Source organism: Schistocerca gregaria, chromosome X (genome assembly GCF_023897955.1).
Source record: "Schistocerca gregaria isolate iqSchGreg1 chromosome X, iqSchGreg1.2, whole genome shotgun sequence".
In the NCBI taxonomy this organism is placed as follows: Eukaryota; Metazoa; Arthropoda; class Insecta; order Orthoptera; family Acrididae; genus Schistocerca; species Schistocerca gregaria.
The window spans coordinates 560650403-560675976 of NC_064931.1; positions in this window are offsets into that span (position 1 = coordinate 560650403).

Sequence of the window (25574 nt, forward strand, 5' to 3'; positions counted from 1 at the left end):
GTCTAAATACAACTCCGACAGGTGACACCTACGCAAGTGCCATGTCTAAACAACTGCATCCATTCATGTCCATTGTGCATTTCGACACCTCAAACGTCCAGAATTGCTACAGAGTGGCTCCAGGAACACTCTCCTGAGTTTAAATACTTCCGCTGACAACCAAACTCCCCAGGCACGAACATAACTTGGGATGCCTTGCAAGGTGCTGTTCAGAATAGATCTCCACCCCTTGTACTCTTACGGATTTATGGACAGCGCTAGAGGATTCATGTTGTCAGTTCCCTCCAGCACTACTTTAAACATTAGTCGAGTCCATGCCACGTCGCGTTGCGGCGCTTCTGTGTGCTCACAGAGGCCCTAAATGTTAACAGGCAGGTGTACCATTTTCTTTGGTTCTTTAGTGTGTACTCGAGTCAAAATTGAAGTTAATTTGAAGAAAGATCAAAGAGCGGAACAAACCAGTACCAGATTTTTGTTTGTGTTGTAAAAAAGTTAGAAAACTGTAGAATCGATATCGTAAAACAAAATTTCGAATAGCGTAGATTCATTTATTGTAAAGTCTTTAGTAGTTTTCAGTGTCTAATGATTGTCTTTTTCCTCTTAATACAGACCGAGCCGTCGACCTTGTCAATTTTTCACTACGAACTTTGTATTTGAATCCAAGTAGCTCCATACTCAGAAATACGAACTACCCGTTTACCTCCCAGATGTGTGACGAATGAACAATGTGTGTTTTGTGAATGTCAAGTGCTACTAAACCATGTGATAGACTTCAGGTCGACGATGAAGAAAACCTGCCCTATGTAAAACAAACTATTTTACTATATACTTTCATTTATTTATATTTTTGTGTAGACTTAAGCAGCCAACTTGAAACGTCCCCTTAGAAAAATTGTACAAGACTGTGCTTAAACTAACACACAATATTTTTGGCGCAACGCAATCTGACTTCCAAAAATCCCTACGAAAGAATGGCCCTGATTAACATAAACCTATACGTTTCACAAATCACTTACCTCATAAAAATCTTCGTTACTCAAGCTACAGCTACTGCAATACAGCGAGCGCCACTACTGCCAGCTAAATAAAAGATTCAAACTACTGAAGGCACTAACTACTGATAGGCATAGTAAGCAAATGAAAGATTTTAATACAGAACAAACAATGTATTTACCTTAATAGTCATAATATATATATATATATATATATATATATATATATATATATATATATATATATATATATATATCAATTCATGACACCAATTCTTACAAATTTCAAAACTCCGCCATCTCTCTCCCCACGTCCACCACTGCTGGCGGCTCACCTCCAACTGTGCAACGCTACGCGCTGTTAGCATCCAGCTGCCGCTGCCCAACACTACAATCGCAGACAACAATGCAAACCAGCCACAGACTGCACACGGCACAGCCAGTGATTATCATACAGAGCGCTACGTGGTGGCGGCGTTACCAATAAAAAAAAAAAACTAAACATCCTACTTACAAACTTTTCTTTTAATTTCAATAGTATATATTGTGTGGTATTAAAGGGATATATTTTGATCACTGGCGTATTTTTTGCGAAGTTTAAAATAGTGTCATGACTGAAGAAAGAGTTTGCCAAGTTAGACAAAAGATCCATAAATGAAAACGCGTTTATGCCTATTTACATAGTGTACAGTAAGAGATGATGACACGCCAACACAAATGTTTGTGATTTTTTAATGTTTAAGAAGGAGATTTCCAATCAGCTTTTCTTAAATGTTTATAATAATTTGCGGAAGAATAGTTTAACATGTGAGAGAAAAGGTTCATGATTCTCGCCTGTTATAAAGAATTTTAATTTTATTACAATTCTATGAGGCACACTGAGCAGCACGCTTTTTAAATGTCACGCATATTTAGAGTAGTAAATCAAATTTTTCTTTAAAATCCTGATGACGCATAATGAGCGTAATAAGAACTTAAAAGATGATTTAAATGTTCGTGAAGCATACCCAACGTAATGTTTCCATCTATGGTCAGAAAAATTTTATGATGTGCAATTAGCTTACGAAGATGTAAAAAGGAATTAGTTCATGTTAAAGTGATCTGTATTATTTATAAATCTGTACTAAACACCCATGTACATAAACACAGAGACGTAATGGTAGTTGCAAAATCTGGAAGGTACATGAAAATGTTTTTATTAAATGTTGTGCAATGATCAATAATAATGATATATAAAATTTGTACTGATGTGTTATTAAAGTCAACTTATTTTGTCCAATGACTATAATGTCTGAAATTTCTTATGTTAAAATGCTTCTGTCAATAGTCATGAGATCTGCGATTCACCGATGTCTTATGAAACACAAAATGTTCTTTTAAAATGCAAAGAATCATGGTGATTTAAACGTCACAAACGATGTACTGTAATATAATTTTTTTTATTATGTATGTATTGTTATCATTTTTATTGTGAAGCAATGTTCAGTTGCGTGAATTTTCGACAAATGTAAAGCAAAGTATAATTTTGGACGAATGAATATGAAATAATCAAGTAAAATAAATCATGAATGCAGTCACCGAGAGACGTGTGGTCAGTATTATTTTATGGAAATATAAATTTCTGTTATGTCTCAAGAGCTGGTTATCCATCAGAGGATGTTTCTTTTTCTTTGGTTTATAGCAACGTTCACTTTACTCGTAAAATATTCAGTTGCCAGCAATTGTACTAAAACTTTAAACGTGAATGAGAAATAACTTTAAAATTAAGTAAGAATGATTTACATAATACATGTGCCTGAAAAACCAGAAACCATCCTTACAAAAAATTGAACCGAAAAGGTAAATATCATAACTTTAGAAAATGTTGTCTATAGCTAGTTTCAAATTGTTATTCCTTTTACCAGAGCTACAATACTTGCGGAAACTTGGTGGTATTCGTCTAGGAACTCACTTGTGTGTATATAGACAGTACAAACAGATGGTTAACTTTCAAAGGATTGTAAGCACACAAGTAGTTGGGTATGCCACGAGTTTCTTGCTTGTACATTATTTTTTAAATTCTTACACATATCCTAGAGCGTTCCAGACTATTACTGCTGTTGTTTGTACACAAGGTACAAAAATTATCTGGGACTAAAATATGAGTTACCCACTATGTTATTAAGTGTTAGTTTGTTTTAGTGTGTTACATTGTTTCAGCTCTATAAAAGATATGAAATTATCATAGCTAAGAGAACACAGAAAATACTAAGATAATTTGGTCTCTAGAACGTACACAGAACGTTGCTTCTTCGCTGTTCAGTATGTCTTACAATATCTGTTACCGTCGACTCCAGTGACCAATTCCACCTAGCGAAGAACAAATTTTATGAGATGAGCAGTAAATTTCTCATTTATGGCATCTCCACAAAATGAAATTGTACGACATTTGTTCTTGATGCACAGAAGCAATTGAGTTTTCTCTCATTGTTTCATCTTTACAATTAAGGAAATCATTCAAGAAGATCAATCTCCTTCTATTTTACAAACTATCAACAAGATGATTTTTCCACTAATGCAATCATAACATAACTCAGCACCAAGCCAGTCATCTATCCTGAGAAGGTTTTTAAATCAATAGAAAAGTATCCGACTCCCGTACTGACACAGATATATGATATAACTGCCTGAATCGTGGACATTCTTCGAGTCCAAACGGGAGCCTAATAGCTTGTCTAATAGTAACGGATGGTCAGTTACAGAGGAAAAATTTATTTTGTGAAAGGCGACATAATTGTGGTTTTAGAGAGTGCTATGCCTGACACAATAATTTCTTTTCCTTCCTTCGTCTAACCAACAGCAACTGCATAGGCAAAACCAGTCAATGTCGTCCTCTTACAGAAAAGAAGCGACTTACCTCAGTTCCCTGCTGCTAGCGCCACATCATCATAACGCGCCTGTGCATAATATACAAAGTATTACGGCATAAGCTAAGAGTGAAATCAAAAATTGAAATAGGTTTTGCAAACTTTGTCATTGTATGCTTCAGTATGTTAATGTTAAAATTACTAAATCTCAGAAGGATCAGATGAATATGTTTTGCTAAATATGTTATTTTAAGAAAAAATGTTGTTGTTGTTGTTGTGGTCTTCAGTCCTGAGACTGGTTTGATGGAGCTCTCCATGCTACTCTATCCTGTGCAAGCTTCTTCATCTCCCAGAACCCACTGCAACCCACATCCTTCTGAATCTGCTTAGTGTAGTCATCTCTTGGTCTCCCTCTACGATTTTTACCCTCCACGCTGCCCTCCAATACTAAATTGGTGATCCCTTGATGCCTCAGAACATGTCCTACCAACCGATCACTTCTTCTGGTCAAGTTGTGCCACAAACTTCTCTTCTCCCCAATCCTATTCAATACTTTCTCATTAGTTATGTGATCTACCCATCTAATCTTCAGCATTCTTCTGTAGCACCACATTTCGAAAGCTTCTATTCTCTTCTTGTCCGCCGGCCGCGGTGGTCTCGCGGTTCTAGGCGCGCAGTCGGGAACCGTGCGACTTCTACGGTCGCAGGTTCGAATCCTGCCTCGGGCATGGATGTGTGTGATGTCCTTAGGTTAGTTAGGTTTAAGTAGTTCTAAGTTCTAGGGGACTAATGACCACAGCAGTTGAGTCCCATAGTGCTCAGAGCCATTTTTTTCTTCTTGTCCAAACTATTTATCGTCCATGTTTCACTTCAATACATGGCTACACTCCATACAAATACTTTCAGAAATGACTCCCTGACACTTAAATCTATACTCGATGTTAACAAATTTCTCATCTTCAGAAATGCTTTCCTTGCCATTGCCGGTCTACATTTTATATCCTCTCTACTTCGACCATCATCAGTTATTTTGCTCCCCAAATAGCAAAACTCCTTTACTACTTTAAGTGTCTCATTTCCTAATCTAATTCCCTCAGCATCACCCGACTTAATTCGACTACATTTCATTATCCTCATTTTGCTTTTGTTGATGTTCATCTTATATCCTCCTTTCAAGACACTATCCATTCCGTTCAACTGCTCTTCCAAGTCCTTTGCTGTCTGTGACAGAATTACGATGTCATCGGCGAACCTCAAAGTTTTTATTTCTTCTCCATGGATTTTAATACCTACTCCAAATTTTTCTTTTGTTTCCTTTACTGCTTGCTCAATATACAGATTGAATAACATCGGGGACAGACTACAACCCTGTCTCACTCCCTTCCCAACCACTGCTTCCCTTTCATGTCCCTCGACTCTTATAACTGCCATCTGGTTTCTGTACAAATTGTAAATAGCCTTTCGCTCCCTATATTTTTGAAAGAGAGTATTCCAGTCAACATTGTCAAAAGCTTTCTCTAAGTCTACAAATGCTAGAAACGTAGGTTTGCCCTTCCTTAATCTGGCTTCTAAGGTAAGTCGTAGGGTCAATATTGCCTCACGTGTTCCAGTATTTCTACGGAATCCAAACTGATCTTCCCGAGGTCGGCTTCTACTAGTTATTCCATTCCTCTGTAAAGAATTCGCGTTAGTATTTTGCACCTGTGACTTATTAAACTGATAGTTCGGTAATTTTCACATCTGTCAACACCTGCTTTCTTTGGGATTGGAATTATTATATTATTATAGTCTGAGGGTATTTCGCCTGTTTCGTACATCTTGCTTACCAGAAGGTAGAGTTTTGTCAGGACTGGCTCTCCCAAGGCCGTCAGTAGTTCCAATGCAATGCTGTCTACTCAGGGGACCTTGTTTCGACTCAGGTCTTTCAGTGCTCTGTCAAAATCTTCACGCAGTATAGTATCTCCCATTTCGTCTTTATCTACATCCTCTACCATTTCCATAATATTGTCCTCAAGTACATCGCTCTTGTATAGACCCTCTATATACTCCTTCCACCTTTCTGCTTTCCCTTCTTTGCTTAGAACTGGGTTGCCATCTGAGCTCTAGATGTTCATACAAGTGGTTCTCTTATCTCCAAAGGTCTCTTTAATTTTCCTGTAGGCAGTATCTATCTTACCCCTAGTGAGATAAGCCTCTACATCCTTACATTTGTCCTCTAGCCATCCCTGCTTAGCCATTTTGCGCTTCCTGTCGATCTCATTTTTGAGACGTCTGTATTCCTTTTTGCCTGCTTCATTTACTGCATTTTTATATTTTCTCCTTTCATCAATTAAATTCAATATGTCTTCAGTTAACCAAGGATTTCTACTAGCCCTCGTCTTTTTACCTACTTGATCCTCTGCTGCCTGCCTGCTTCATCCCTAAAAGCTACCCATTCTTCTTCTACTGTATTTCTTTCCCCCATTCCTGTCAATTGCTCTCTTATGCTCTCCCTGAAACTCTGTACAACCTCTGGTTCTTTTAGTTTATCCATGTCCCATCTCCTTAAATTCCCACCTTTTTGCAGTTTCTTCAGTTTTAATCTACAGGTCATAACCAATAGATTGTGGGTCAGAGTCCACATCTGCCCCTGGAAATGTATTACAATTTAAAACCTGGTTTCTAAATCTCTGTCTTACCATTATATAATCTATCTTATACCTTTTAGTATCTCCAGGCTTCTTCCATGTATACAGCCTTCTTTTATGATTCTTGAACCAAGTGTTACCTATGATTAAGTTGTGCTCTGTGCAAAATTCTACCAGGCGGCTTCCTCTTTCATTTCTTTGCCCTAGTCCATATTCGCCTACTACGTTTCCTTCTCTCCCTTTTCCTACTACCGAATTCCAGTCACCCATGACTATTCAATTTTCGTCTCCCTTCACTATCTGAATAATTTCTTTTATTTGATCATACATTTCTTCAATTTCTTCGTCATCTGCAGAGCTAGTTGGCATATAAACTTGTATTACTGTAGTAGGTGTGGACTTCGTATCTATCTTCGCCACAATAATGCGTTCACTATGCTGTTTGTAGTAGCTTACCCGCATTCCTATTTTCCTATTCATTATCAAACCTACCCCTGCATTACCCCTGTTTGATTTTGTGTTTATAACCCTGTAGTCACCTGGCCGGAAGTCTTGTTCCTCCTGCCACCGTACTTCACTAATTCCCACTATATCTAACTTTAACCTATCCATTTCCCTTTTTAAATTTTCTAACCTACCTACCCGATTAAGGGATCTGACACTCCACGCTCCGATCCGTAGAACGCGTTTTCTTTCTCCTGATAACGGCCGTAGTTTCCCCTTGCTTTCAGCCGTTCGCAGTACCAGCACAGCAAGGCCGTTTTGGTTATTGTTACAAGGCCAGAACAGTCAATCATCCAGACTGTTGCCCCTGCAACTACTGAAAAGGCTGCTGCCCCTCTTCAGGAACCACACATTTGTATGGCCTCTCAACAGATATCCCTCCGTTGTGGTTGCACCTACGGTACGGCTATCTGTATCGCTGAGGCACGCAAGCCTCTCCACCAACGGCAAGGTCCATGGTTCATGGGGGGAGGAAGAAAAAATAAGTGGTGCTAAATATTGAAACTAGAAAGCCCGAGATTGTTCAGAATGTGCACATGTACGTCACAATCAAAAGTTACGGGTCTCAACTTGATAGAGGCGATATTTTGGTCAAAATCGGTGTTTTTACGAAAGGCGCTAACTATTAGACTCAGTGACTCCATTAAGATACCTCTAATGGTTTTGAAGCTATTTACTAAAAACCATATCCGGAGCAAAAACGTCCCTATTCATATTAGATTAAAAGTCATTTGTAATTTTTATGGGAGGTTCTAATTACAGCTCTCGAATACATTAAGGAAACAATACATCTGGACCTAGTTTCAAGATTTTAGTGTAAATAACGGTTAATACAAGGACTCTTAAAGACATAGTTCAGAGGTTATGCTCAACTGTTGGTTCCGTTCTAAAAATTCTAGCTGGCAAAGTTTAAATGCAGTCCAGCTGAAACTCTTTCAGTAATTAAAGCCAATTCAACTTCATTCATATAAAAATTATGAAGATTATAAATTCTTACACAATAGGGTTATTAAATAACTCATGTCCGAGAAAGCGGCCATTACGATGCTACTGACTGTGCCTAGAGTGGTTGAAAGCAGATGTTCCATTCGGCGGTCCGCTGTGCCCATAGACACTGAAGAGCCAAAGAAACAGGTACACCTGTCTATGATCGGTAACAAGCTCGTTGATATTGATTGCTCATTGTTGCAATCATGATTTGACTATATTCTTATTTTGAATGTTTCTTTAAACTTTATAAAACAGGCTTTTCGCCTTTCTTCTATCAATCAAGGGAGCTCAGGTTATAAAAGAGGGTGGCATTTGCGGCAGTAGTTGCTGTTACTATGTGTGCGCACGAATTTTGTTACCGCGAGCGGTAAGGTCTCGCAACTCTACCTTAACACCAACTAATAGCCAAATATAACTAAACGAATAGATGGGTCATTTTTTAAGCTATTACCTTCCGTGTAATCTCATTGATAGTAACTTTTACGTTATTTTGTACTCCAGTGCTCTTCTACCAATTTTTACATGAGCTTATTTTTCCCTTTTTATACCTTTTTGGTGTTAAACATTTTCTGCTGGACAACCTAGAACACATACTTAAAAAAATAACACACCACAAATGGGTTAGACACTTACAATGACGCTTACCTTCTTGACCACCTATATTTGATTTCATTTCAATATATCCTATACGCAAATTTTACTTTTTCGATGGCGGGTTTACTCACGTGACTTTTCTTAATTTTCAGTACCTCCAACAGTTTACCTTCAAAACTTTAATTCGATTCAGATGAACAGTAAATTTTGTCGTCTCCATTTGTCTTGGTATTCTGTCTGTTCATTACACATCACTTCAGTTAAACTTCGTCGTTGAATCCTGTCTCTGTCACAAACCATCAATATAATACCCTCTCATACATAACAACAATCGTCATCGTCGACTTATTATAGCAGAAATCTCATAAAGAATCATCCTCCTCCTCGTCGTCGCCTCACATAAAACTTTATAATACTCATCATAAACTCATAATTTCATCTATGTCGTTTTCACTTCAGTCGCTGTCGTCTCTTGGATTCATCTTCCAGTTTTATTCATCAATATGTCGTATCTTTGATTCATCATTCTTCCAAAGATCAGACCGAATATTTTAACTTCTTTAATTTTCATGGAACGACCTTCTTTTCTTCAACTATTTTTCAAATATCAAATTTCCGCTGTGGTAACCCTTTGATTTTCCATTGGTGTATTCTTCTTTTCTTCACAATTTTACTCTAAACTTCTTGATGTGAATTATGTGATGCTTTCCTATTTTCTTTACCCCTTTTATTGTTTCTAGCACTAAACTTCTTGATGTGAATTATGTGATGCTTTCCTATTTTCTTTACCCCTTTTATTGTTTCTAGCACTACTACATTGGGATGCGAGATCTTCTTAATATAGCATGGACCACACAAGACTTGGAAGAATTTCTTGCTTATTTGATGGCCCTTCCTTGACTTCTTTCTCGAGAGCTTTAATACTTTCCCTTCTGTCTCACAATTAATCTTCCTTATAGAACCTTCCTAATCGCCTTTCCTTCTTCTTGCCGTTTCTTTAATTCTTTCGATAGCGAGTCGAACAATTTCGCGGTGGCGCCGTCGTCTCAAAGAAGGAAAGCTAACGATGTGTCTGACTCTATCTTCTGTTGACTGAACAAAACGAGTCTAGGTGCTAACCCTGTGTTTACGTGGGGTGTGTTATTAATGATTTGTGGGAAGGCTGCAACGTATTGGTCCCTCGTCCGATGGAGTGTGTAGCAGTATAATCTACAAAGTTTGTTGATTTCTCGCATGATACGCTCTGACGGATTGGATGCTTGATGAAATCTACTTATATAAATGGGCTTAATCTTGTTCTGTTTCATAAATTCCTTCCACGTTTTTTATCTAAACTGTGGTCCGTTATCTGTCAGAATACGTTGGACTTTGCCAACCTTGGGTAGGAAATGGCGGTCGTATACCTGAGTCACCGAATGGTTCAAATGGCTCTGAGCACTATGGGACTTAACTTCTTAGGTCACCAGTCCCCTAGAACTTAGAACTACTTAAACCTAACTAACCTAAGGACAACACACACATCCATGCCCGTAGCAGGACTCGATCCTGCGACCTTAGCGGTCTCGCGGTTCCAGACTGCAGCATCTAGAACCGCTTGGCCACTCTGGCCGGGTGAGTCACCGACTTTCCGGTTTAGCGTTTCAAAGTGGTTAAAGTTACGAACTTTGACACTAATTTCACCGCGAGTAAAACTTACTGGTTCCCATAGAATGAACGAGGCGATGGCCCGTACAGATCTGTTGCTACAATATCTCGCAATCCTTCTGGTACTATGGAGAACAACTCTGCATTATACGTTACCGAAGACGATTCTCCCTCCCAGGGAACGTCTCAAACCAGACGAGTGAAACCCCTACGTTTGTGTGGTAGAGTAATGGTAGTGTACGCGTACGTGGAGAACTTGTTTGAGCAGCAATCGCCGACATGGTGTAGCTGAGACGGAATAAGGGGGACCAGCCCGCGTTCGCCTAGGCAGGTGGAGAACCGCCTAAAAACCATCCACAGACTGGCCGGCTCACCGGACCTCGTCACAAGTCCGCTGGGCGGTTTCGCGCCGGGGACCAGGCGCACCTTCCCAATCCTGAAAGCCGTGCATTAGGCCGCACGGATAATCGGGCGGGCAATTTAGTATTTAATAAGAAATAAATTCCTGCTTGAAACTTCTGTAAGCATACACTGTTGATGACGTCATCATTCCAGCACTAATAACAATTTTACCGATGGTCCCTGAAAATTCCGAAAGACGTATACGAAACTAGTCGTCACACCACCACCACTGCGCCAACGTGCCCGGTAAAATATTCCAGCGCCTGGAGACTGTCCCATATCCCTGAGACAGAGAGCAAGAAGTCCGAGCCCACGATTGCCTCCACTGTGAGTCCTTGGATTACATGAAAGCTTATCTCTGCCTCTTCGTCTTGACAGAGTCCACTTAATCTAACCTTTTCCTTGACATCTGCGCCCTTTCCACTCGCAGCTCCACGTACCTTTAACTTTCTCCCCTTGACGATTGGTCACTGTATTTTCCTACTAATTTCATTACAGATTTCTCTGTCCAGTTCGGACACATAACTGACAGTGTCAATTACACACTGCGTTACGTCCTAAATTTGTGTGTGGTATCTACATTGAAAGTAGGCTGTTTAGGTTTTCTTATTGGTAACGCCACATAGCGCTCGGTATGAAAAAATCACTGGCTGTGCTGTGTGCAGTCTGTGTTTAGTCTGCATTGTTGTCTGCCATTGTAGTGTTGGGCGGCGGCAGCTGGATGTGAACAGCGCGTAGCGTTGCAGTTGGAGGTGAGCCGCCAGCAGTGGTGGACGTGGGGAGAGAGATGGCGGAGTTTTGAAATTTGTAAGAATTGGTGTCACGAACTGCTATATATATTATGACTAGTGAGGTAAATACATTGTTTGTTCTCTATTAAAATCTTTCATTTGCTAACTATGCCTATCAGTAGTTAGTGCCTTCAGTAGTTTGAATCTTTTATTTAGCTGGCAGTAGTGGCGCTCGCTGTATTGCAGTAGCTTGAGTAACGAAGATTTTTGTGAGGTAAGTGATTTGTGAAACGTATAGCTTAATGCTAGTCAGGGCCATTCTTTCGTAGGGACTTTTGGAAGTCAGATTGCGTTGCGCTAAAAACTATTGTGTGTCAGTTTAAGCACAGTCGTGTAATAATTTTACAAAGGGTACGTTTCAACATCTGTACACATCAACATCTTCTCCTAACAGAGTCTTTCTTAGTTCAGGTGAATTCCCGTATATACTATTTTCAATAGTTATTGGGTCCCTGCGGTGCGTTTTGGGGTACACAGTTCGGGTTGTGCACGAAGTATGCTGGGGGAGAGGGATGTTGTTGGTAAATGAGTGGTTTTAAAATTGACGTATAATATCATTTATTCATTAATTTCATTGAAGAACATAACTGCACAAAATCTTACTATAGAAGTATTCAAATGTGCTTGGAATAAGGGTCTGAGCACCTAATACGCAATATGACCTTAAATTAGAATTAATGACTCCTATTACGCGATCTAACATTGAAAGGTTCTCAAGTACAATCTGATTTCAAAGTAAATCAAACACTCAAAAACGCTATCTGATTATAAAGTTAAATGGATACCTGTGATTAGCTGTGAAAACAGTGGGAAGCAACTAACTGAATCTAATGCGCAACTCAGACATGGAATGCTTCGAACCAACTGTAGATTAAACCAAGTCATTAGCAAATGCAGGCCTGAATCTGAATTCTAAACTGGAACAAGTGAAGCGTATTGAGCTTTGCTCGTCCAGTAGAATTTCCTGCTGCTTAATGGCAGCTGGTTCAGTCTCACCATGTTGTCTGTTGAGATTTCGAAACGTGAGATGGTTCCAGGTTGTTAAGTATTACGCCGCCTGGTGTAAACTTACAATCTCACAAGAGCTGCACTGGATCACGACGGCTGCGGCAGGAGTCACGGAGCGGCGCTTCTTGGACGCGGGCACCAACAACAGTCTTACTCGAAGGCAGTAACAAGACTGTTTTCCGAAGTTATGATATTTACCTTTTCGGTTCTATTTATGTGGCCGAGCTGCCCCACAGGTTAGGTGGGGTGAACTTTAGCGAATCAGCATCTACATCTACGTTGATACTCTGTAAATCACATTTAAGTACCTGGAGAAGGTTCGTCGTACTACCTTCACAATAATTCTCCATTATTTCTAGCGTTGCTGCTACTTTTATAAACTTCTCCTTCTACAGTTTCATTTATTGTGGTTAACTACTAGTTTTTCAGATGAACTGGAGAAGCGAGCTTTACTTAGCACCAGAGTGGTCCCGCTAATCTTTCGGTGTGCATTGTGTCCCAAGGCACTGGGATGGCCCGTCCGGCTTCGCGCTACCGACTTGCCCAAGAAATGTAAGCGTCCACAGCCAAGCTGGGGTTCTTGACATGAATTCACAGGATACTACTAATTGGAACTTCAAATGAGATAAATTAATCGTAATAATCTGTATTGTAACTGTAACTGACCTCCTATCAAGCGAGACTGCGTATCAGTTATCTCAATTTCGTATAACTTCGTAGCCCTGGGGCAGAATTACACTCCCTGAGTGACTACATTCTGAGGGGTTTATACGTGGAGTTACTATTAGGAATAATCGCGAGTGTACCAGAAAAATTACAGCAATGTACAACATTTAGTTCAGGAGACACGACGTCATAAACACTGAGAAGCGTGAGGAACTACCGTATCATGCGAGACATTTAAACTTATTACTGCGTTGCTTCTAACTGTATTCGCAGACAGTATCCACATCTCCCATTGAATGTATCTGCTAAAATGTATTATTGTACAACTCATAATACAGGGGATATGACGTCATAAACACTTCGATGCACGAAAAATTACTGCATCATGCATGACGTTTTAATTTATTTCTTCATTGCTACTAATTCTTATAAATTACAGAGTGCAGCAATCAGTCGTCCTTTTTTTTTATTCTATTACGCAGATCCATATTTCGGCTAGTAGCTAGCCATTATCAATGCACTTTTTTCTATTGTCAGTGCGTGTAAGTCCCTGCTGTTCGAGCGTCAGTCACAGTTCTTTGAAGGACAAGACACATCCGCAGGAAATTAAGATACGAGTACAGTAAGACCGCGGTATATTCTGGCACTCGATAATACGGCAGACCCAATAGTCCGGCACGCATCAGAAATATTTAGCTCGGTGCGGTTGTCAGTACATTCGGGCGCCTTCGAGAAATAATTGGAACCGCTGGGTGCGGAGCCTCGTCAGTGACAATTGTGTGCCTCACACTTACAGTATAAATGTCTATGGAGCCAGCGTTCGGATGAGCAGAACGAGAATTCCGTCCATAACACCTGTTGCAGCTCAAGTCGTGTGATTTAGGGACGACGCAGTTTAGCCCGTATAGCGCTTAGCGTATTTTGAGAGTCATTACTTCGTTTCTACTAACAGAGCACCTTCAGGAGTACAGTATATGCGTTTTACAGGCATCTGAACAATTTGATACCAGGAACTGAAATTGTCTTAAAGATGTAAAAAGCGTTGGTATTGTGCTTTCTCGCCACAGTATCATGGTTCAGATTCCAATTTATTTTCGGTAACGGGGTACGAAGTGATAGCTGATAATATTTTTTTACGTTTTCTATTGTACTTATAGATATTATAAAGTCTCCATTCTAATTAATTACGTTACAATCACACTGTAGACGGCGCCGAAGTGTCATGAAAAAACAACGCATCTGGAACTATGAAATTGTTACACTATAAAGGTGAGCTATTTGCACTACTTTCAATTTTTCTCTATTTGCCTTCTACTATTTATAGACAAGCAAAATGTTTATAAGTTTTCTCGACATCTCGTCTGAAAAGTAAAACTATACACTACGCACAAATGACAAAAAAATATATTAGTGTTCGAATTCTGGAGTAATAAAAGAAGTCACAACCAGCTAGTCTATATTTTTTTACGATTTCTATTGTACGGATTCATATCGTCGAACCTGTTTTAATTAATTACGTTACAATGATACTGTATAGTAAACTGTTTAATCCAGAAATATTTAGAGACACACAAGAGTTTGAGAATTCGGATAAATTGGGGGAAATTAATCAGGCTATTATGTATAAATTTTATCTGCATATGAACATAGCACCTTAATATATCCACTGGCTGGCAGTTTACTCAAACACACTTTCTCATTTATCTGGCACTTGCTTGGCCATAAAATCGCAGAAATTATCTCTACAATACTAGATTGCGTAATACTGTTTCTCAATAGTTTTCAACAAATAAAGTTCCTCATATCAATATGACATTTCTAATTGTGGATTTGTTGAACATAGCTTTGAAAAGTGCCTGGGCCTCCTTCCACATAATTCTCTTACATCCGTAGCAACGGCAATACTGCACCAAAGCTGTTACTAAAATTAAACGCGCAGAAACTTATATAAAACAAGGTGAAAACGTGTGATATTCAAGTTTCCTATTACCGAAAATTCTAGACAAGTACTGTCGTCCCAGAATCATGTGACTAGCCCAATTTGATGTTGAGAACGTGCGCAGTAGGTTAGTCTCACTCCTTAGATGTATATACTCCATGGCCTCACTGAGCGATTGTATTCTTGCCAGGGAAGCCAGCTGTATTGTTAGCTTTGTACTGATATCAACCATTCTTCGGTCACTATAAATACATTTACAGTACTTACATTCGCGCAGAGAAAACTATGGCCTAAACTGGTCGAAGAAGTCGAGATGGAAAGTGATGTAAATGATGATGAGTCGCCACTGATCGCTCTGAAATTGTACGAGTGATAAATTCTGGATCCACTAATGAACTGAATGAGTTTTCAACACGAGGAGTTGACGAATGGATCGACACTGGCAGAAATTTGAGTATCTAGGAACAGCTGACTGACGATCAAGCGTTTTCAACTCATAGGAGGAACCAGAAACAGAGACACGAAGAAAAAACACCTGCAACTCATATCTCCTGGAATGAAGCTTCAGAAGCCTTAAACACTTGTGTGGTATTCGCTAAGAGTCACCAACAATACAACTCTTCAGAACTATAATTCTGCACAGCATACAAAGTAATTTTTGTCAAAAAAACGAGCTCAATTCAAGAAGATAGTTAGCATTCCTGCAATGTTCCAGGAGGCTCAGAAGAAAATTTCAACTAAACGATCTGGAAAGAGGAAGGTATTAAATTGGATAAAATTTGCATGTCAGCGTTACATCGGAAGCGTAACGATCGATTACTTTCAATCGAGAATGTTGGCATTACCAGAGACAGTCTCATAGTCGACGCCACGTGACGGAAAGTGGCACCCTGTGTACTGCCTATGTAATCAGCGCTTCCTCGAGTTCTCTTTGCAGTTTGCTGCTTTACCGCAGTCGGAGACGAAACGTCAGGGGAGAGTTTTATACATCGACGACGGCCTATCAGTCCGAAAGTTTTAAGTGAAGACAATACCGTAAGTGAAAGCCTATATTGTATGATTAAACGATAAGAGGTACAGGGTGTTTAAAAAATGACCGGTATATTTGAAACGGCAATAAAAACTAAACGAGCAGCGATAGAAATACACCGTTTGTTGCAATATGTTTGGGACAACAGTACATTTTCAGGCGGACAAACTTTCGACATTACAGTAGTTACAATTTTCAACAACAGATGGCGCTGCAAGTGATGTGAAAGATATAGAAGACAACGCAGTCTGTGGCTGCGCCATTCTGTGCGTCGTCTTTCTGCTGTAAGCGTGTGCTGTTCACAACGTGTAAGTGTGCTGTGGACAACATGGTTTATTCCTTAGAACAGAGGATTTTTCTGGTGTTGGAATTCCACCGCCTAGAACTCAGTGTTGTTGCAACAAGACGAAGTTTTCAACGGAGGTTTAATGTAACCAAAGGACCGAAAAGCGATACAATAAAGGATCTATTTGAAAAATTTCAACGGACTGGGAACGTGACGGATGAACATGCTGGAAAGGTAGGGCGACCGCGTACGGCAATCACAGAGGGCAACGCACAGCTAGTGCAGCAGGCAATCCAACAGCGGCCTCGGGTTTCCGTTCGCCGTGTTGCACCTGCGGTCCAAATGACGCCAACGTCCACGTATCGTCTCATGAGCCAGAGTTTACACCTCTATCCATACAAAATTCAAACGCAGCAACCCCTCAGCGCCGCTACCATTGCTGCACGAGAGACATTCGCTAACGATATAGTGCACAGGATTGATGACGGCGATATGCATGTGGGCAGCATTTGGTTTACTGACGAAACTTATTTTTACCTGGACGGCTTCGTCAATAAACAGAACTGGCGCATATGGGGAACCGAAAAGCCCCATGTTGCAGCCCCATCGTCCCTGCATCCTCAAAAAGTACTGGTCTGGGCCGCCATTTCTTCCAAAGGAATCATTGGCCCATTTTTCAGATCCGAAACGATTACTGCATCACGCTATCTGGACATTCTTCGTGAAATTGTGGCTTTACAAAGTGCCTTAGACGACACTGCGAACACCTCGTGGTTTATGCAAGATGGTGCCCAGCCACATCGCACGGCCGACGTCTTTCATTTCCTGAATGAAAATTTCGATGATCGTGTGATTGCTTTGGGCTATCCGAAACATACAGGAGGCGGCGTGGATTGGCCTCCCTATTCGCCAGACATGAACCCCTGTGACTTCTTTCTGTGGGGACACTTGAAAGACCAGGTGTACCGCCAGAATCCAGAAACAATTGAACAGCTGAAGCAGTACATCTCATCTGCATGTGAAGCCATTCCGCCAGACACGTTGTCAAAGGTTTCGGGTAATTTCATTCAGAGACTACGCCATATTATTGCTACGCATGGTGGATATGTGGAAAATATCGTACTATAGAGTTTCCCAGACTGCAGCGCCATCTGTTGTTGACAATTGTAACTACTGTAATTTCGAAAGTTTGTCTGCCTGAAAATGTACTGTTGTCCCAAGCATATTGCAACAAACGGTGTATTTCTATCGCTGCTCGTTTAGATTGTATTGCCGTTTCAAATATACCGGTCATTTTTGAAACACCCTGTAGATACTGTTATTGCAGTCCGACATGTTCCATGCCCTGGAAAGCGTCAGATGTCTGTGCTATTTCTAAAGGTAGTGATTCCAATTAAACTGCTCCATATTCCTAATACCAATTTTTGTTAATAAGTTTGTTCTTGAGTTTTCTAAGTCAATGGTAATTATTTTATTTCGTAATTGGCGTACGAAAAGTTATTTGTGTATATTGAACTTTTCTAAACCTTTGAACCTTAAACTGTACAGGAGTACAGTATTCGACATTTAATTCAAAATTGGTTTTAGAGAAAAGTAATACATACTTTCAAATTTTCATATTGTAATTTCTCTTGTTGTATTTAATAAATAACGGTTACATCCTTATGTACATTGAAACTGTAGGTTTTGCTTATATCACATTTTTAAAGCAGATTTTCGGAAATGACCATGATAATCGGACATATTTGAGAATACAGCATTGACAACTTAGCAAGCCGAATTGCCAAGCTCCTACTGTACCAAGTGATAGCTCAAAAATATTATATTGTCACTCATTAAAATAACAGCTGCATAACTTGTGTGACTAACGCGAGGTAACACAATGTTTTACACTACAAGTAGCCGGCCGCGGTGGTCTCGCGGTTCTAGGCGCTCAGTCTGGAGCCGCGTGACTGATACGGTCGCAGGTTCGAATCCTGCCTCGGGCATGTATATGAGTGATGTCCTTAGGTTATTTAGGTTTAAGTAGTTCTAAGATGTTAAGTCCCATAGTGCTCAGAGCCATTCGAACCATTTGTTTACACTACAAGTAGATAAGCCCACTGACTCAAACAACGTATACATTCAGTGTATGCCTTTACGTTCACGCATTGTAACATATGACACACAGTGTGATTAATTGTAAGATAAAAGTCACTAAAATCTTACTGGAAATATCGATGCATACAGACCTATAGATCACCTTTCTATCAATTGCTAAACTGTGATCAGCTGTGCAGTATACAATTTGTAGAATCCCTCCGTTCATACTGTTAATGCTGACTGCTGATTTAATACAAACGAATGCACTGTAGTAGTTACACAGTGCTGGTATGAGATACAAATGACTTTGATCTTGAGTATCAACTTACACTGATGAGGACATCTGCTGTAACGCAACACTTGACGTTGAGGGGGTTATTATGTTACAGCTGATGCAACTGGGTGAGGTATATTCAAGGTCAACCCGCTCCTGCCAGGTCTGTCCACACACTTGTATGTTATGCATTCAAGGACACTGCCTCCCCTCCCCTACCCCTCCAAGCTTGCCCACACACCTGACGCATTGCCAGTCTGAGGTACAAATCACTTTGAGTATCAGATTGCACTGCTATCGACTTCTGAGAACCTTGCCCGCTCGCTTGAAGTGGTACATTGAAGGTCACCCCCTCCCCTCCCCCTTCCAACTGGACCAATGTGATTAATGCACCTCCACACCACCCCTTTTTTTACTAGATCAGTTGTGAGAGATGTACCACTGGAGCTCTGTGCACCATACGGAGAGGACCATCACGTTTGTTCAGGGTCAAGTTATTACTGTTATTATTATTATTATTATTATTATTATTATTATATAAGTGGCCAAGATAGATACGAAGCCCACACCTACTACAGTAGTACAAGTTTATATGCCAATTAGCTCTGCAGATGACGAAGAAATTGAAGAAATGTACGATGAAATAAAAGAAATTATTCAGATAGTGAAGGGAGACGAAAATTGAATAGTCATGGGTGACTGGAATTCGAGTGTAGGAAAAGGGAGAGAAGGAAACATAGTAGGTGAATATGGATTGGGGCTAAGAAATGAAAGAGGAAGCCGCCTAGTAGAATTTTGCACAGAGCACAACTTAATCATAGCTAACACTTGGTTTAAGAATCATGAAAGAAGGTTGTATACATGGAAGACCCCTGGAGATACTAAAAGGTATCAGATAGATTATATAATGGTAAGACAGAGATTTAGGAACCAGGTTTTAAGTGGACTCTGACCACAATCTATTGGTTATGACCTGTAGATTAAAACTGAAGAAACTGCAAAAATGTGGGAAATTAAGGAGATGGGACCTGGATAAACTGAAAGAACCAGAGGTTGTACAGAGTTTCAGGGAGAGCATAAGGGAACAATTGACAGGAATGGGGGAAATAAATACAGTAGAAGAAGAATGGGTAGCTCTGAGGGATGAAGTAGTGAAAGCAGCAGAGGATAAAGTAGGTAAAAAGACGAGGGCTGCTAGGAATCCTTGGGTAACAGAAGAAATATTGAATTTAATTGATGAAAGGAGAAAATATAAAAATGCAGTAAATGAAGCAGGCAAAAAGGAATACAAACGTCTCAAAAATGAGATCGACAGGAAGTGCAAAATGGCTAAACAGGGATGGATAGAGGACAAATGTAAGGATGTAGAGGCTTATCTCACTAGGGGTAAGATAGATACTGCCTACAGGAAAATTAAAGAGACCTTTGAAGAGAAGAGAACCACGTGTATGAATATCAAGAGCTCAGATGGCAACCCAGTTCTAAGCAAAGAAGGGAAGGCAGAAAGGTGGAAGGAGTATATAGAAGGTTTATACAATGGCGATGTACTTGAGGACAATATTATGGAAATGGAAGAGGATGTAGATGAAGACGAAATGGGAGATACGATACTGCGTGAAGAGTCTGACAGAGCACTGTAAGGCCTGAATCGAAACAAGGCCCCCGGAGTAGACAACATTGCATTAGAACTACTGACGGCCTTGGAGAGCCAGTCATGACAAAACTCTACCAGCTGGTGAGCAAGATGTATGAGACAGGCGAAATACCCTCAGACTTCAAGAAGAATATAATAATTCCAATCCCAAAGAAAGCAGGTGCTGACAGATGTGAAAATTACCGAACTATCAGTTTAATAAATCACAGCTGCAAAATACTAACGCGAATTCTTTACAGACGAATGGAAAAACTGGTAGATGCGGACCTTGGGGAGGATCAGTTTGGATTTCGTAGAAATGTTGGAACACGTGAGGCAATACTGACCTTACGACTTATCTTAGAAGAAAGATTAAGAAAAGGCAAACCTACGTTTCTAGCATTTGTAGACTTGGAGAAGGCTTTTGACAATGTTGACTGGAATACTCTTTTTCAGATTCTAAAGGTAGCAGGGGTAAAATACAGGGAGCGAAAGACTATTTACAATTTGTACAGAAACCAGATGGCAGTTATAAGAGTCGAGGGGCATGAAAGGGAAGCAGTGGTTGGGAAAGGAGTGAGACAGGGTTGTAGCCTCTCCCCGATGTTATTCAATCTGTATATTGAGCAAGCTGTAAAGGAAACAAAAGAAAAATTTGGAGTAGGTATTAAAATTCATGGAGAAGAAGTAAAAACTTTGAGGTTCGCCGATGACATTGTAATTCTGTCAGAGACGGCAAAGGACTTGGAAGAGCAGTTGAACGGAATGGACAGTGTCTTGAAAGGAGGATATAAAATGAACATCAACAAAAGCAAAACGAGGGTAATGGAATGTAGTCAAATTAAATCAGGTGATGCTGAGGGAATTAGATTAGGAAATGAGACACTTAAAGTAGTAAAGGAGTTTTGCTATTTAGGAAGTAAAATAACTGATGATGGTCGAAGTAGAGAGGATATAAAATGGAGACTGGCAATGGCAAGGAAAGCGTTTCTGAAGAAGAGAAATTTGTTAACATCGAATATAGATTTATGTATCAGGAAGTCGTTTCTGAAAGTATTTGGAGTGTAGCCATGTATGGAAGTGAAACATGGACGATAACTAGTTTGGACAAGAAGAGAATAGAAGCTTTCGAAATGTGGTGCTACAGAAGAATACTGAAGATAATGTGGATAGATCACGTAACTAATGAGGTGGTATTGAATAGGATTGGGGAGAAGAGAAGTTTGTGGCACAACTTGACTAGAAGAAGGGATCGGTTGGTAGGACATGTTTTGAGGCATCAAGGGATCACAAATTTAGCATTGGAGGGCAGCGTGGAGGGTAAAAATCGTAGAGGGAGACCGAGAGATGAGTACACTAAGCAGATTCAGAAGGATGTACGTTGCAGTAGGTACTGGGAGATGAAGCAGCCTGCACAGAATAGAGTAGCATGGAGAGCTGCATCAAACCAGTCTCAGGACTGAAGACAACAACAAAAGTTTCATCATTTGAGGTCTAGGGAGAGGACCAGTGTGAGGGAATTTCTTAATAACAAATTAAATATAATACTATTACAATTTCGTGAATTCCGTCCTTTGACGTGCTAGCAAGGAATAATTGCTACCCCATGCAGAAATTTAAGTTCTATCATTTTCCATTTTTCCTAATTTTTACACATTTTCACCATTTTTCGTATTTCTTCATATTTTCCCCAAGTTTATCAATTTTTACATACTTTGTACACATTTTAGTCACATTCTGTATTTTTCCATATCTTCCACAGATTTACCATTATTATATATTTTACAATTTTCCATAGTCTGTATGTCAATATACAATATATGCTCTTATTGCAAATAACTGCCAGCCAGAGTGGCCGAGCGGTTCTAGGCGTCTCAATCTGGAACCGAGCGACCTCTGCGATCGTAGGTTCGAATCCTGCCCTGGGCATGGATGTGCGTGATGTCCTCAAGTTAGTTGGGTTTAATTAGTTCTAGGTTCTCGGGGACTGATGACCTCAGAAGTTAAGTCCCATAGTGCTCAGAGCCATTTGAACCATTTTTGCAAATAACTGCAGTACATTACTTAACAAAAAATACATGGTTGCAGAGACTTTAAAAGTTAACAGAAACCACAGAGAAGTTTATAAACACATTATGTAATATTTACAACAAACACACTCTTGAAAATACTTTAAATGATCAAGGAATATCACTTTGCTTTATATAAACAAATAAACCTTTCTTACATCATCCTTACATTTCTAGTGTGTGTGTGCGTGTGTGTGTGTGTGATGTCATGGTATATGCACTCAAAATGGCGTGTTCTCTTACTGTTATAAATAATGATGACATGATACATTGTGAAAATATTTATGAACTTCATCATGTCATAGCAAAATTCTGAGATTTACCTATTTCCAAAATTTACGTAAATATGGTATATACCGCCACCGCCAGCCATGGGAGTTGCTATGATTCAAACACAATATATGAGCCACCCGTTGGACATGCAGCACTTAGAGCACTGACGCATAGCGAGCTTATAGTCTCCCCACAACTGACCCAAAACCACGAACACTACGCTTCCCGACTACCCAGCAATGGTAGAAAAATTTGCTTAACAATTTATGTGTAATCTTTCCGACGCGACCGACTTGGTTGCTGATAGAAAAGACGCTGGTACAAAAGGAGGTACTAAGGAAGGCCCATCATGCCCACGTGACTATCGGCAAACAGGTCCCAACACGTTCGCAGAAATTTGTGGGTGGCATTGCAAAATAATAATAGTAATAATCTGGCTTTCAGCTAGTCTCGAAAGGGGAACGAAAGCAGCTTGCACCTGGTAGCCAAGAATGTTACCTGGGAACTGGTTTTTTCCTAAAGTGGGAAGACATCCTTTTTAGGTTGAATTGTTGACAAATGTCAGTCAGACGTGTGCCGTTGATCTAAGCGTTTCGGTGTGTTGAATTTGTACCAATGATTTATCTACAGGTTTTTTTCTGTTCCAAATAGAGAGTTGAAGTCTCCCATTACTATTTTCACGTCATCTTGGTGAATTTTGCTCATAGTATTTTCGAATGTGTTCCAGAATTTTTCGACATTTTCGGTGTTTTTCTTATTTTCGATGTTGGTGGGGGCATGTGCATTGATGAGTGTATATTTTTTACTGGGTCTCTGAATGAGCATAGGCATAAGCCGATTGTTGATGGGCCGGCCTTGGTGGCCGAACGGTTCTACGCTCTTCAGTCCGGAACCGCGCGACTGCTACGGTCGCAGGTTCGAATCCTGCCTCGGGCATGGATGTATGTGATGTCCTTAGGTTAGTTAGGTTTAAGTAGTTCTACGTTCTAGGGGACTGATGACCACCGCTGTGAAGTCCCTTAGTGCACAGAGCCATTTGAACCATTTGATTGCTGATGGGTGTGATTTCTTTGACAGAGTTGATGATAGATCTGTGTTCGAGAAATGCAATGCCGAAGATTGGTACGCGTTTCGCTACCTTTTGTTGTATTTTGCTCTTCAAGATGCAATGGTTTCCGTAATGCAAGGTTCTATTCTCAGTTAGTCGTGGTTCTTGAAGAGCGAAGGATGAGAAATTATTCAAAAATGTTCAAATATGTGTGAAATCTTATGGGACTTAACTGCTAAGGTCCTGAGTCCCTAAGCTTACACACTACTTAACCTAAATTATCCTAAGGACGAACACACATACCCATGCCCTGGGGAGGACTCGAACCTCCGCCGGGACCAGCCGCACAGTCCATGACTGCAGCGCCTTAGACGGCATTGCAAATTAGCACCGAACACTCCCCTCCGTCCTCGCTTTCTCGATAAGAAACCAGCCCCCAAATCATCCTGCTTTTAATGCTAGAGAAGGTATGTGGGTGACATCAGCATTTGTCAGCCAGCGCGCCCATATAGAATAAAAAAGAATAGGAAGACGATTGACCAACCACAACACAATATTTAAACAATTAAACCATACGTTATTAGTATGTCAACTCACTATAAAGCTCATAATCCACTACCGAAAAATCCAAAGTACAGAGTGTCTCAAAATTTTAAGGCTTTCCAGCGCTTGTTACACGCAACTTAAAATTATAAGTAATACATTATAGGAAAGAACAACTCAAACAGTTTTGTTCGTATAACTGTGCACGAAAGAAACAGTATGGAACGACCAAGAGTGGTTGAAGAATGTGTTTCACGAACAATTCCGTTGATGTCATTGTAGATACTTTCCAATTTCACCCTAATCGTTTGCAGTTGTTAAAAGTTCCAAAGCCTACAGACTAAGATTTACGTACCAACTTTGCAAACGAAATGTCGCTGCTTGACAACAAAGATTTTGTGGATCGTCTCATCTTCAGTGATGAAAGGACATTTCACCTATGTAGAAATGTGAACACACATAATGTGTGCACTTTGTGGTCAGCAAACCCCCACGAGATGGTACAGTTGCAACAAGACTCCCCTAAATTGAATGTTTTTGTGCATATCCTGAAAGGAAGGTTAAGGGCCTTATTTTTTGGTGAAGCAACTGTTATTGGTATTTGTTGTCTCTAGAACTATGACTCTTTCCTCAATTGGAAGAAGCTAAACTAACGAACTTCATTTGGCAGCAAGATAGTGCTCTGTGTCACGGGCATAGCTCAGTAAGTGATTGGTTCAACGATGTTCTACCCGGCCGCTGGATTTGCCGCAAGGGGCCGGATAACAGAGCGTGTTTTGCATGACCTTCACGCTCACACACGATCTGACACCGTGTGATTTTTACGTTTGGGGATCATAAAAGATCATGTGTATGTGCCTCCGCTACCAGCTGATCCATCCGGCTTTAGAAACAGCATTGTTGCAACAATTACTCCAGCTACACTGGTCAAGGTTTGCGATGAACCTTCCTATCAACTCGATGTGTGACAAATGTTGCTCGTATTATACACTTATAACAAAAACTGTTTCAATTCCTTTTTTATTCGATGTATTATTTACAATTGTAATTTGAATGTAATAAATGCTACGAAGCCTTTAAACTCGTCTATTTATTCTGAAACATCCAGTATATTCACGTCCAAAAAAAAAAGTTCAAATGGCTCTGAGCACTATGGGACTTAACATCTTAAGTCATCAGTCCCCTAGAACTTAGAACTACTTAAAACCGAACTAACCTAAGGACATCACACAACACCCAGCCATCACGAGGCAGAGAAAATCCCTAACCCCGCCGGGAATCGAACCTGGGAACCCGGGCGTGGGAAGCGATATACGCACGTCCCCGTCATCCA